General features: G+C 39.0%; 1 long non-coding RNA gene across 1 annotated transcript; it reads left to right on the top strand.

Moving 5' to 3' along the window:
• The first annotated feature begins 8 nt into the window (after positions 1-8).
• On the top strand, positions 9-14848 carry LOC134377297 (uncharacterized). The gene is made up of 4 exons (XR_010023439.1): positions 9-48; positions 2698-2762; positions 14248-14361; positions 14719-14848. It is a non-coding gene; the product is annotated as an uncharacterized LOC134377297 (long non-coding RNA).
• The last annotated feature ends 412 nt before the right edge of the window (positions 14849-15260 follow it).

Here is a 15260-nt window from a genome sequence, read left to right as displayed (position 1 = left end):
GCATCTATGAGATCCAATACTTCAAGTGGAAGTAGGAAAATTTCTTTCGTAAGTAAAGTCCACTAATTCTGGTATTTCATTTTACATAGAGGATGTCAATCCCTTACTGTGTCTCTTTTGTAGATTCTTCAAAGAAGACTGTCCATGAATTCCACACATTTTCTGCATAATATCGCCTAGACATTCCTCAAATACTGAAAGCTTTTTATGTGGAAACCTGTACATTTAAGATAGAATAATTTAGGTTCTTTTTATAGTATTAGACCTAAGATGCTAGACATATCAGAAGCTTAAAGGAAAAGAAATAAGGTTTTGAAAACAACCAAATGAAGAAATAGAAGTATTTACTTACTTAAAGAACAAATCATCCAAGTTATGTAAGTGTTTAAATCATTAGACAAAGTAGCAGATAGCCATTACTTTTTGGCTCATAACCTTGAAAATCTAAAACAAATCACTTATTTGGAGTAGAGAGGTCCCATAGTTTCTTGAAAAAAGTCAGCTCAACCCACAAAGTAAGTCTTTGCCATACAAGAGTTTTGTTTCAACATAGTTTACTTTTAAGACTAATTTATTTTAGAAAACTTTGTTTTAGAAAACTGTTCAGTGTGAACTTTGTGTAATATGTCTGCTTTTTCTTTATTGATGATATTGCTGATTTTATCTTATTTTCATACCGGAATTTTCTTAAAATTAAGCCTGTATTTCTAAATCATTTAGAAGTATTGTGAAAAGTTATCATGTAGGCAGAACCTCTTTTTGAGCCCTCCTTTGCCATCTTAATTCTGGACAGTGCACTGAGCTCTGGATTTTGGCTCACTCCATTTGCCCATCATTATTTATTGGCCCCACATGCCATGCCATTTTTTCGGGCCCTGACTCCTGCTGGAAAACCAGTCACTCACTCATGAGTGTGAACCTTCTTCCAGTGATAGGTTTCATTCTGTTGGGAAGCTGCAGCATGGATATATGACAGGCTGTATCAGATTTTGTGATTAATGTGGTTGGAAATATCTACACCATCTAAAAGCAGATGAGGATTTGATGTCCATCTGTACCTAGCACGTATTAGACGTATAGATTTATAAAGTAAGGAGATTCTTGCTTCTAAAAATCATTTTTATGTTTACATTAAAAAAAAAATGAAATGTGCAGCTGCTGGTTAGCTCAATTGGTTAGAGTGTGGTGTTGGTAAGACCAAGGTCCAGGGTTTGATCCCTGTACTGGCCAGCTGCCAAAAAAAAGTAAAATGCCATCAACAGTCATTCTTGACAGTAGTCCTTAAGTGTAGCTCTCATCTATATGATTATTTGTTGGAAGAGGAGGAGATTAACATTAATGAGTGGATACTGTATTACGCCTATATAAATATTGTCTCAACATTCGTATCTGTAAGGCAGATATGATCTGCAGTTAGAGAGAAGGAAAACTAAAGCTCAGAAAGTGAGGTCACACAGATCAGATTCAGACCCAGGTCTCTCTGACTCCATACTTCACTATCTTTCCATGACATCATGCCCTTTTCCTGAAAAATTGTTTTGAGTGTCTAGGGTACATATGAAAAAAATTTGAAGGTGATATCAGTTATGTGATTGTTGTGTATATTTGCATTTTCTGGTAGCAGAATGAGTGATGAGTATTTATATATCGCTTGTACCAATGTTTTGCAGATATTATCTAATACAATTCTTATTTTGTAATGAGTTACTAACACACTGAATGATGAAATGATTATACGTTTAATAAGATGCAGAATCAGAACCCCAGTCCAGGTCTCAGACTTCAGTTACAGTCCTTGTCGTTTAGAACAGAGTTTGTGTCACAGGTTGTACACTGGATTCCTGCTTGCACATGTGGGCCTGCAGTGTTTTAAATTTAGAAAAGCTGCCAACGTTTAAGAAACAGGAGGTTTCACATAAAATCCCTGCTTTCTGGTTTTTCTTCAAAAGTGTGGATATCTGGCCACAGGCCCAGAACCAAGTAGTAGCCACCTCCCTTATCCAGCCCCAATCTCCAGTTAATCACAGCCATATACACCCTTTGCTCATTAACATCTACTGGCTTGGCTCTTAAAGACTGAATTTAGGATTTTTAGACTGTGCTATGTTGTTGTGTCTGGAAACCACTTGTTATGGACTGGGAAGTATAGTGATGACACTGGTAGTTTATTTCCATTTGAGGTTTAGTCCAAACTGAAGTATTTTCAATACCTTTAATAAAATTTTAGAGCTGGAAGTTATATATGCCATTTACTACTAATGATTAGCATTTATGGTGCTTTATATCCTACAAGGGGCTTTCACGTGATTTTATTTCATTTAATTGAAACCTCCTATATTCCAGAAGGGGAAACGGGCTCAGGGAGATTAAGCAACATGCCCAAAGTCACAGGTGAATTAGTTCAAATAACCGGAACCAGAACTTGGATCTCTTTATTGCAGGAGAGCACTCATGAAGGGGCCTGAGATCTGACTCTTTCTTGGAGGCTCAATCTGAAGGCAGCTCCTCGAGGCAGAATACTTGAATCTCTGGGATTGTCAAATTGGCTGTTTATTGTTACATTTATTTTTCAGTTTAGAATGTTATCTAATGATTTTTTTTGTTTACTCAATGGCTGCAATTATGCAATCTTTTTGAAATTATTTTGTTACATCTGAAACTAATTTAAAAAATTTTAAAACTTTTCCCATTTTTCAGAGGTACTGAAATGCTTTATTTGGCTGTGTTGCATTCTAGAAAACTTTGTGTCTACTCTGTCTCAGGTAAGAAACGTTTGTTTTCTAATGTAGAATTTATATTACAAACTGAGTTTCTTAATATTATAAAAGAGTAGATCTTCCCTAGCACTGAAGTGGTAGTGAACACAAACATTCGTGAAGATTTCCTTGTCTTGGTTAGCATTTCCCATTGTTTGTTTATTCTTTCAGATACTTACGCAATTTACATTTTCCTGCTCTATTGTTTCTGTGTGTACTTATATTTCTAGCAGACGGTACCGTATAATCTTCCTCCCAGGAATTGTGTCCAGGATTGCCTATGACTAATAGAGGTCAATCCTGGGTACTTAGGACATTTGAGACTTAAATGTTCAACAGTAACAACAAAATTCACTAGATGCTGAGTCATAATGGTTTGCAATACATTTTCTTTGGTGAACCTAAAGTGTTTTCTCTTTACAGTTCCAATTTCTTGGCTTTTGGTTGTCTTCACTCAACCAGACTTCAAGGCACTTACTTTGAGGTTTAATCAGATTTCATTTAGTGACGTGGTTCAAGTATAGTAGTTAATTAAGGTTTGGTCTCAGCATTTTGGCCCTTATTAAGTTTAAAAGGTAACTTAAATTTTTTTATTTCTGTTGTTAGATAAATTTTAGTTCAAGTTGAGACATTTTTATGGATGTCAGTATTGGGGAAATTTTTAATGGTGTGATATAGCCAAGTGTCCGTGGGGTAATTCCTTATACAAAAGATGCTCTCTTTTGGAGTTTGCTCTTAATATTAGCTTCTAGGGTTTGGATTTCTCAGACTCATTCTCTTGATTTGGGCTTTCTTTGTGTTTTGCTTTCAATGTGAGTAATGATTCATACTTACTATCACTGAGCTGGGTATTCTTGGGCAATCTCTTTTTGGGGTAAAGATCTGTTAGATTTCTAAGGCAGGCTTGGTAACCTGGCATATGGTACATGGTAGACCTCCAGTAAGTACTTGTTGAATGAATGAGTGAACACATTTCTGGGCAGTGTTGAGGCTCTTTATTACTCATCACCATGTGCTGTTTTCTTCTCCTTCTCTGTTACAACTGTCGTTTTCTTTTCTACTTTTTATATCGGAGGCCCGATAGAGTGCATTCTAATTGGTTTCATGGTAAAAGATGTTGTTCCTTGTAGTGACAGGGCATATACTTGGTATTCCAGAATAATGGAGAAGGTATGATATAGGCTACTTTATTGCATGGATCTAGTTGTTGCTCTGTTTTGATCGCAAGCCTGTTTGTTAACTGCCACTGATATTTTACTGAGTTACACAGGCCAGGGAGGAGGTCTGTAAATGCCCACAGTTACAGTCATCCTGAATACTTCCTGGGGAAATTAGTCCCTTCTGGTGGCTCCATGGGGGCTCTAAGCAGGGCAGAGGGGAGGGGCATTTTAGGAACTCTTAGCCTTCCCTGGTTTGAACTATGGCCCACAAGACAGACTTTGTAGAGTTCCCTTGGGGCTTAGGGCATAGACTAGGGATAAGATGTGTGCTTATCAAAAAAGCCTACTGAAAGAAGCTGGCGTGTTTAGTGACAATGTGTTTATGGGACATTGGTATCTTCCTTCAAATAAGTGTTGAAATGAAAGTTATTTGCCATGGGAATGGTGGTTTTATTGCTCTTTTATTTTTTGCATTCATTTAAAAAGCTTTGCATTCTCTGGGGACGAGAGTTGTCCAAACCGCGTTCTCTTATGCCCCACCTCCTTTCCATTCTGTCTTTGATTTCTTCAGCCTCTTATGATATGTAGGCTGACAATGTGTACATTTTTTCTGGTTTGGCTTAAATTGAAAAGCATAGGACGTTAGTGCTTTTGTTCTCTTGAGTATGTTTCTTGAGGTTCTAGACTGAACTTTTACCTTGCTTTTACTGTAATAGGGGAAGCACATTTTCTAGTTTAAGTAAAACCACTGGTATCAGCAGATGAAAGTGTTAGCCGAACTTGACATCCTTCCCCCCAACTACCCCCCTCCCAAATACTTTTTTTTCTTATATTATTTGTTTTATTATCTGTGTGCTTCTAACAAGATTTGAGGCAAACTAGAGGAGACCTTCTAAAGTCAGACTCCTGGACATACCAAACAACCCTTAATTGTCAGAGGCTAGTGTGCTGACTTATTTTTGGTGGGTGATATGTCGTCAAATGTATGCTTGATATAGAGAAGCAACAGGGTCTTACTGACCTGTAGTTAGGTCACTTTATCCTCTGTTGAAGGAAAGCATCACATGGCATCTCAGATTCCTTTTTGATGGGCTTCAGTGTTTACAGATGTGTGAGCTTAAGCCATATTGATTATGTTCTCTTAAATGTTCTCTTCCAAAAATTATGTACTTCTCAACAAATATTATTAAGTATCTTGCATAGTTATAGAATTTTAATGGTGGCCATGAGAAGGGCAAAAAAGATGTGTTTTTACTTTTGACAGGCTTATGTAATCTAATTTGGTTATTTAACACAATGAACCTTTATTTACTCTGTAATGGCTTTGAGTTCATTTAACATCCTTAGATTGCTCAGCTGTTATCTAAAATTGCACTGGAAACTGATTTTCCAGAAAATTTTTTTGTTTAAATTAGATCTGGAAGTGAGGTCCAGAAACAGCTGGATTGGTTACAGCTGGGCGTTTGCCTTATTTGAACATGGTCTGACCAGTTGGCCACCTGTGATTGGCTGAGGTTCTAAGGTTTGGCTTCTGTGATGGGCTGAGATTACTCCTGTTAGGCTTTGCTTGTTTATGTACTAAGTTAGGTTGCTGTTTTTTTGTTTGTTTGTTTATGTAGGGACTCAGGGTACAGGAGCATCTTCAGAACAAACATAGTTTAACTTCACACAACCCTTCACCTTGTAGAGGGAGAGGGAAGGCCAGGCTGAGAAAGGTACAAGTGGTGTAGGGAGGAAACAGATCTTTTCCTCTACCTATCTTAAGTTCTCCAGCCAGAGCCTATAAACTAAACTGGCTAAAGACAAAGCAGAAAAACAAGCAGAAGTTTATTAATGTGTGCGTTGCACGTGGACACTGGCAGTGTCCAGCGATGAGTGCATTAGCTCTTGGGCTTAAGTACCATTTTAGGCTAAACAAAAGAAAGTGGGTTTGGGGTTTCTGGATGGGGAAGGCAAGTTATGGGAAGGGGACCAGGAAAAGCATAGTAAACAAGGGTTGTTTAGTTAGTTTTATTTTGTAGATTTAAGTCAGAGCCTTCTTCACTGATGAGGGTTGAGTCCTCTTCTTCCTGTACTGCAGAGGGAGACTCTGTATACATGGAAATTACCTTTATAAATCTAAATTTCCTTTATAAAAGGAAAACTTGTACCCTGTTTTCAGGGTGTTTTCTTTCTCAATAGCCTTTAGCTCAAAATAATCCACAGGCTAAAAAGGCCTATTTTGGGGTGGCATCTTCTGGCACCCTTCACTGAAAATTTTATGTTATTGATGCTACTTTCTTTTGGGAAATTGTTATTGGCAATACCCGCAGAAGGTATAACCTTTACTGGGTGGAGGACCAAGTTCCCTGAAAGTTGTTAAATGGGGGACACCCAGGCACCAGGATATGTCGTGCCTGCTTCTAAATCTGCTTTGAGTGTTGTGTCCTTTATCAGCTCTGTGATTTGGGGGAAATTTCTTAAAAATTTTTTTGAACTTAACATGCTTCAATTCTAAAATGGAGATAAAATATTTTTACAGCCTCATTGTATGTTAGAAAATCCTTGAGTTTCAAGATGGCGGCGGCTGCGGCGGCTGGCGCGGAGTAGCTGAGGTGGAAAAGGTGGCCACTGGGCCTCAGGCAGCCGGGAAACTTGTGGACCTTCCTCTGGCCATCTCTTAAGGAAGGACTGCTGCTGCTGGCCGGTCGTGGGGGCTCAACGCCACTTTGCCCCCGGCAGGAGAGGCTGCCTCATTTACCGGCAACAGCTTTGAAGTGTGGAGCAGGAAAAGAACTGATTCTTAGCTGCAAAAGCGAGTCTTGAAACAGGGAACACGGCGCCAGGGCTGCTGTGGATGCAGCCAGGATCCCGGAGGCTGGGGCCGCACTGAAGGCGGCCAGCTGCCCTATTCAGGATTCGAGGTTTCAGGCCGGCATTAAAGAAGATTCCTGGGAGTGCCCGAGCGGCGCCGCGACTGAACAGCCCGAGGCGGCAGCGCCGAGAACACGGAAGGCAACAAACCAGAGACAGAGCGAGCGCCCGACCTGGCACAGCACTGTGAGTGATCCCTGGCATAGCTCTGTTCGGGGGGTGGTTGCCCACCCGGCTCCCGCCTGCACCACCAGGCCACTCATTGCCCCAGTGCTGCCTCCATTTTCCCAGGTGCGGGCAGCTCCGCCCTGATCGGCCATCACTGAGCCCATTTGCTTGGCCTGGCGCGGGGCTTTCCGGACCCTGCGGGCCGGCCTCCTCTCCCACTCCCTCCGCGGTTCTCTGGCGGGGCTGGGGGTGTGGGGCGTCCCGACCAGTGTTGGGAGGGCTAGGAAATACGGGCGGGCCGACTGTCACTCCACCACACCCTGGTCTCCGGCCCGGTAAACTTCCTGTTACTGGGAGGCAGATACCATCTCTGCGACCACCAGTTTGGAAAAAAGCCTAACGAATTTCTGGTTGGGAATAGTGTGGTAGGAGAGTTCCCAGGTCCGCTAGAACCTACCGGAGAGCAGGCTGCAGGCGGGCACTAGACTCGGTTTATACCGGCGGGATACAAAGGTGAACAAGACCCGAGAAAGATCTACACAGTGCTACAAAGGCACCCAGAGAGACCGGTCGTCTGTGCCTAGCAGAAACCTGGTAGACTTCCTGGGCGAGGCGGTGCTGAGCAGGGTCTTGAAGGCCCAGCTGATAGACGAGGGGTGCAGAAGACACACCCCAGCCCAGCACAGTGTGCACAGAGGGGGGAGACGTGCGGCCAGGGAGGCGGAGACTCGACAGAAACCACACACCCGGTGGGGTCGCCACTGCACGATCTAACAGCCTGGGCCAGAGCACACGGAACGGGGAGAAGTCCTGTACAGAAAGTGAAAGCTCAACAGAGATCACACACCCTGTGGTGCGTGATCCACCAGCCCAGCAGAGTACAAGCTGACCAGAAAGGTGGATCCCCGGAGAAGCCCAAGACCCGAGGCAACCACACACACAAGACACTAGAGGCCAACTGAGCAGTCACGGCGGGAGCCATACCAAATTGGCAACCACAGCAACATCCTAGTTAGTCATTAGTCTCAAACCGGTGGACTGTGAAACCCCCTGTCACAATGAATAAACACCAAAAAAAAGACACCAGAAATACAAAAAATCAAGAAAGTACACCACCAAAAGTTAATAAATCTCATACTCTAGATCCTATAGAACAAGAAGCCCTTGAAATAACTGACAAGGAATTTCGAGTGATAATTCTAAGGAAACTGAATGAGATACAAGAAAACTCAGCTAGACATCATGATGAAATGAGGAAAAGTATACAGGATCTGAAAGAGGAAATATACAAGGAAATCAATGTCCTGAAAAAAAATGTAGCAGAACTTGCTGAACTGAAGAAGTTATTCAGCGAAATAAAAAACACAACGGAGAGTTTAACCAGCAGGCTTGTCGAAGTTGAAGAGAGAACCTCTGAACTTGAAGATGGGCTGTTTGAAATAACACAAGCAGACAAAAAGAAAGAAAAAAGAATCAAGGACATGGAAGAAAATCTGAGAGAGATATCAGACAACCTCAAGCGCTCAAATATCCGAGTCATGGGTTTTCCAGAAGGGGAGGAAAATGGAGATTCCATTGAAAACATATTCAACAAAATAGTGGCAGAAAACTTCCCAGGTATAGGAAAAATCACAGATCTTCAGATCCAGGAAGCTCAACGATCTCCAAATGTATTCAACCCAAAAAGGCCTTCTCCAAGACATGTCATAGTCAAATTGGCAAAACTCAGAGACAAAGAGAGAATCTTAAAAGCTGCAAGAGAGAAGCGTCAAATCACCTATAAGGGAGCCCCAATCAGGTTAACATCAGACTTTTCATCACAAACCCTAAAAGCTAGAAAGGAATGGGATGATATTTTCAAAATACTAAAAGACAAAGATTGCCAGCCAAGAATACTCTACCCTGCAAGGCTATCCTTCCGAAATGAGGGGCAAATAGTATATTTCTCAGACAAACAAAAACTGCGGGAGTTCACTACCACAAGACCACCCTTACAAGAAATCCTCAAGGGAGTACTGGGTTTGGTTCCTGAAAAATAACTACCACTGCCATAAAAACCTAAGAAAAATCTAAACCCGCTAGTACAATAAAAATGGCATTCATGAAGAGAAAACAAGCTAACAAAAACACTATCTACAACCTAAGGAACCAACAAACAAAGAAACCAAACAGTAAATCAGAAAGCAAGGACCTAAGACAACCAAACAACCAATAAAATGCTAGGAATAAATCAACACCTTTCAATAACAACTCTTAATGTTAAAGGCTTAAATTCCCCAATTAAAAGACACAGACTGGCTGACTGGATCAAAAAGCAGGACCCAACTATATGCTGCCTACAAGAGACCCACCTCACCCATAAAGATTCACACAGACTAAGAGTGAAAGGATGGAAAAAGATTTACCATGCAAACAGAAAAGAAAAACGAGCTGGAGTGGCTATTCTTATATCTGACAAAATAGACTTTAAACTAAAAACCATAAAAAGAGACAATGAGGGACACTACTTAATGATAAAAGGACTGATCCATCAAGAAGACATAACAATCATAAATATGTACGCACCCAATGTTGGAGCAGCCAGATTTATAAAACAAACTCTATTAGACCTAAAGAAGGAAATAGACACTAATACCATAATAGCAGGGGACCTGAACACTCCACTGTCAATATTAGACAGATCATCTAGGCAAAGAATCAGTAGAGAAACACAAGATCTAAACAAGACTCTAGACCAATTGGAATTGGCAGATATCTACAGAACATTCCACCCAACAACCTCAGAATATTCATTCTTCTCATCAGCACATGGATCATTCTCCAGGATAGATCACATATTAGGTCACAAATCAAGTCTCAATAAATTCAAAAAAATTGGAATTATCCCATGTATCTTCTCAGACCACAATGGATTAAAACTAGAAATTAATAACAAACAAAACTCTGGAAACTATACAAACACATGGAAATTAAACAGCATTCTACTTAATGACATATGGGTCCAAGAAGAAATCAAGCAGGAAATCAAAAAGTTTATTGAAACTAATGAAAACAATGATACATCATACCAAAACCTGTGGGATACTGCAAAAGCAGTATTGAGGGGAAAATTTATTGCATTAAATGCTCACTTCAGAAGAATGGAAAGATGGCAAGTGAACAACCTAACACTTCACCTTAAAGAACTAGAAAAACAAGAACAATCCAATCCTAAAGTTAGCAGATGGAAAGAAATCATTAAGATCAGAGCAGAACTGAATGAAATTGAAAACCAAAAAACAATTCAAAAGATCAACGAATCAAAAAGTTGGTTTTTTGAAAAGATAAATAAAATTGACAAACCATTAGCATGGCTAACAAAAAAAAGAAGAGAGAAGACTCAAATAACAAAAATTAGAAATGAAAAAGGCGATATTACAACTGATTCATCTGAAATACAAGGAATCATTCGAGACTACTATAAACAACTATACGCCAACAAATTTGAAAATCTGGAGGAAATGGATAAATTTCTGGACACACACAAGCTCCCAAAACTGAACCGTGAAGACGTAGAAAATTTGAACAGACCAATAACAATAAAGGAGATTGAAGCTGTTATCAGAAGGCTCCCAACAAAGAAAAGCCCAGGACCAGATGGATTCACAGCAGAATTTTACCAAACATTCAAAGAGGAATTGACACCGATTCTTTACAAACTATTCCAAAAGATTGAAACGGACGCAAATCTCCCAAACTCATTCTATGAAGCAAACATCATCCTGATACCAAAACCAGGTAAAGATATAACCAAAAAAGAAAACTACAGGCCGATATCCTTGATGAATATAGATGCAAAAATCCTCACTAAAATACTAGCAAACAGAATACAGCAACACATACGAAAAATTATTCATCACGATCAAGTGGGATTCATCCCAGGGATGCAAGGTTGGTTCAACATACGCAAATCAATAAATGTGATACACCATATTAATAAACTCAAACACAAGGACCATATGATCATCTCTATAGATGCTGAAAAAGCATTTGATAAAGTTCAGCACTCATTCATGACAAAGACCCTCTATAAGTTAGGTATAGAGGGAAAGTATCTCAACATAATTAAAGCCATATATGACAAACCCACTGCCAATATCATCCTGAATGGGGAAAAGCTGAAAGCTTTTCCTTTAAGAACAGGCACTAGACAAGGATGCCCACTCTCACCACTCCTATTCAACATAGTGTTGGAAGTACTAGCCAGAGCAATCAGAGAAGAGAAGGAAATAAAGGGCATCCAGATTGGAAAAGATGAAGTCAAACTGTCCCTGTTTGCAGATGACATGATCCTATATATCGGACAGCCTAAAACCTCTACAAAAAAACTGTTGGAATTGATAAATGATTTCAGCACAGTAGCAGGATACAAAATCAACACACAAAAATCAGTAGCATTTCTTTTCTCCAATAGTGAACATGCAGAAGGAGAAATCAAGAAAGCCTGCCCATTTACAATAGCCACCAAAACAATAAAATACTTAGGAATTGAGTTAACCAAGGAGGTGAAAAATCTCTATAATGAGAACTACAAACCACTGCTGAGAGAAATTAGAGAGGATACAAGAAGATGGAAAGATATTCCATGCTCTTGGATTGGAAGAATCAACATAGTGAAAATGTCCATACTACCCAAAGTGATATACAAATTCAATGCAATCCCCATCAAAATTCCAAAGACATTTTTCTCAGAAATGGAAAAAACTATTCAGACATTTATATGGAACAATAAAAGACCACGAATAGCCAAAGCAATGCTCAGCAAAAAAAATAAAGCTGGAGGCATAACACTACCTGACTTTAAGCTATACTACAAAGCTATAATAACCAAAACAGTATGGTACTGGCATAAAAACAGACACACTGACCAATGGAATAGAATAGAGAATCCAGAAATCAACCCACACACTTACTGCCATCTGATCTTTGACAAAGGCACCAAGCCTATTCAGTGGCGAAGGGACTGCCTCTTCAGCAAGTGGAGCTGGGATAACTGGATATCGATATGCAGGAGAATGAAACTAGATCCATACCTCTCACCGTATACTAAAATCAACTCAAAATGGATTAAGGATTTAAATATACACCCTGAAACAATAAAACTTCTTAAAGAAAACATAGGAGAAACACTTCAGGAAATAGGACTGGGCACAGACTTCATGAATACGACCCCAAAAGCACGGGCAACCAAAGGAAAAATAAACAAATGGGATTATATCAAACTAAAAAGCTTCTGCACAGCAAAAGAAACAATTAAAAGAGTTAAAAGACAACCAACAGAGTGGGAGAAAATATTTGCAAAATATACATCTGACAAAGGATTAATATCCAGAATATATAAGGAACTCAAACAACTTTACAAGAAGAAAACAAGCAACCCAATTAAAAAATGGGCAAAAGAGCTAAGTAGGCATTTCTCTAAGGAAGATATCCAAATGGCCAACAGACATATGAAAAAATGCTCAACATCACTCAGCATCCGGGAAATGCAAATCAAAACCACATTGAGATACCATCTAACCCCAGTTAGGATGGCTAAAATCCAAAAGACTCTGAACGATAAATGCTGGCGAGGCTGCGGAGAAAAAGGAACTCTCATACATTGTTGGTGGGACTGCAAAATGGTGCAGCCTCTATGGAAAATGGTATGGAGGTTCCTTAAACAATTGCAAATAGATCTACCATACGACCCAGCCATCCCACTGTTGGGAATATACCCAGAGGAATGGAAATCATCAAGTCGAAGGTATACCTGTTCCCCAATGTTCATCGCAGCACTCTTTACAATAGCCAAGAGCTGGAACCAGCCCAAATGCCCATCATCAGATGAGTGGATACGGAAAATGTGGTACATCTACACAATGGAATACTACTCAGCTATAAAAACGAATGAAATACTGCCATTTGCAACAACATGGATGGACCTTGAGAGAATTATATTAAGTGAAACAAGTCAGGCACAGAAAGAGAAATACCACATGTTCTCACTTATTGGAGGGAGCTAAAAATTAATATATAAATTCACACACACACATACACACACACACACAAACCGGGGGGGGGTGGGGGAAGAAGATATAACAACCACAATTATTTGAAGTTGATACAACAAGCAAACAGAAAGGACATTGTCGGGGGGGAGGGGGGGAGGGAGAAGGGAGGGAGGTTTTGGTGATGGGAAGCAATAATCAGCTACAATGTATATCGACAAAATAAAATTTAAAAAAAAAAAAAAAAAAAAAAAAGAAAATCCTTCTGGACAAAAACAAACAAACCCTAATTAAATAAATGCTCATATAAAAATATGTATATACATTATACACACACATATATACACATATACATGTAAATACATTTAGATTGTTTTAATGATCAAATATTACCCTTTTGGAGACTATTTCCTTTGACTTATGAAAGTTAAAAATTTTCTTTAACTTTTGCATTTTGAATGAATGAATGGCAAAGATGCTTCTTTATGGAAAAAATTGCTTTCTGGATCCTTTTTTCTTTCTAACACCTCTTTTACTCAATGTTCTTGCCTCATCACTGAACTATGCTGTAATTATAAGTACTCTCTTACAAAAGCTTAATACCAGAGGTTAAAATACAGATAAAGAATTTTTTTTAATTTGGAAAGAACTAGAAAGTGATTGTAGCACTTATATTCTGTTAAATGCAGCGAGAGTATTTTTCTTTGTTTTGAAGGGGATTCTTCTTGGCAGACTTCAGATAAAACACATTGTCCTGTTTACTTGCTGAGGGAAACTTAGAAGATCTCTCCATTAAATTAGAATATAAAATATTAGGGGCTTGAGTATTTTGAAAGTTGAGGCAGGAAAATGAATTGTTTGTAAGTGTTCGGAATTTTTTCCTTAGACACTTTGAGTCATTTCTTTGCTCTATTAGTATTTATAAATGCAAGGAACTTAACCTCATTTATTTCATAATTGAAATTGGAAGGTTTTGTTGTTATTTAAACAATTACACTTTACTCAGATGTAGTCTGTCTAATGGAAATAGGTTATAAAGTGTCCCCCAGGGTAGAATTTCTTCTAATGGTATAATCTAGCTGAGACTTAAATTGTTTTAACTGTGCTGGCTTTCTGTGTCATCAGTATGCTAATTGTTCATAATACATAATATTTTTAGTGCTTTGTCATTTTAAATTTTACTGAAATTTAATTACTTAGAATTGGTGTAGAGGATGAGAAGAAATTAATATTTTTTAATGTAAACAAATACAAAGTAATCCTTTTATTTTTTCCCCTTAGGAACTTTGGGTAATGTGGAACATGGGAACCAATATCAGATCAAATTGATGTATGAACATAATCTTCAGAGAACAGCCTGCAATATGACTTATGGATCATTTGGTGGTGTAAAAGGTAATTTACTTTTAGTCATGGGCGTACTATTTCAAGTGACAGATTTAGAATATTTGGTTATATAAAAATGGAGGATTATGTGGTTTGAATCTCAGAATTAAAATAGATAGTTTATTGAAAGATTTGTATCCAAGTACTCAAGCAAAATAATAAAAAAAGAAAACTTTAAACATTGGATGTGTCTGGTTTTCACATAACCAGCACTTTTATATTATATGCAGAAATATTTCTAAAACTGCCTTTTTTCCCACAGATTTTGTCTTTTATAAATAAATTGACTGAAATTGAACTTTTTTTGTGGTGGAACTGTGGGCCTGGCTCTGTCACTGGAATGATGGCTGCCTTTCTCATTGACAGGGGTCCCTGCTACACCTGCTGCAGTCAGGGTGAAGCTGCAAACGCCTTTCTTCACCCTCCCTACCTCCAAGGCTGCTGCACAGAGTCGTGCGAGTTGTTTCTGCACAAGGGCAGCTGGGAGTGGGGACAAGTGGGGTAGTACTGCACCATGACAGGGTAGTAGAGGTGCTGGTTTGAGGACAGGAAGATAGGTACTGGCACTTACTTGTGTGATTTTGTGACTGGTGTGTGTGTGTGTGTGTGTGTGTGTGTGTGTGTGTACTTGTGTGATTTTGTGACTGGTGTGTGTGTGTGTGTGTGTGTGTGTGTACGTACGTACATGCACACCAGCAGAGCATTTGTTAGGGATTTTATAATATTTTAGCTCTTTTTGGGATGATGTTTTTATAAGTTTATTGCTTTCTATTGCATTAAAGAGGCTACCTATATTATATTTTTCTTTCACGACATGGGAAAATGGCTTTATTTTGAAAATATCCTTCATTTGTGTGAACTCAGTTTTTTATACATAGTTAAAGACAAGGCATAGATGAATTTGGGCA

This window comes from Cynocephalus volans, chromosome 4, assembly GCF_027409185.1.
Source record: "Cynocephalus volans isolate mCynVol1 chromosome 4, mCynVol1.pri, whole genome shotgun sequence".
NCBI classification, from domain to species: domain Eukaryota; kingdom Metazoa; phylum Chordata; class Mammalia; order Dermoptera; family Cynocephalidae; genus Cynocephalus; species Cynocephalus volans.
Note: the sequence above shows the minus strand (reverse complement) of the source record. Positions and strands in the feature narration are given on the sequence as shown.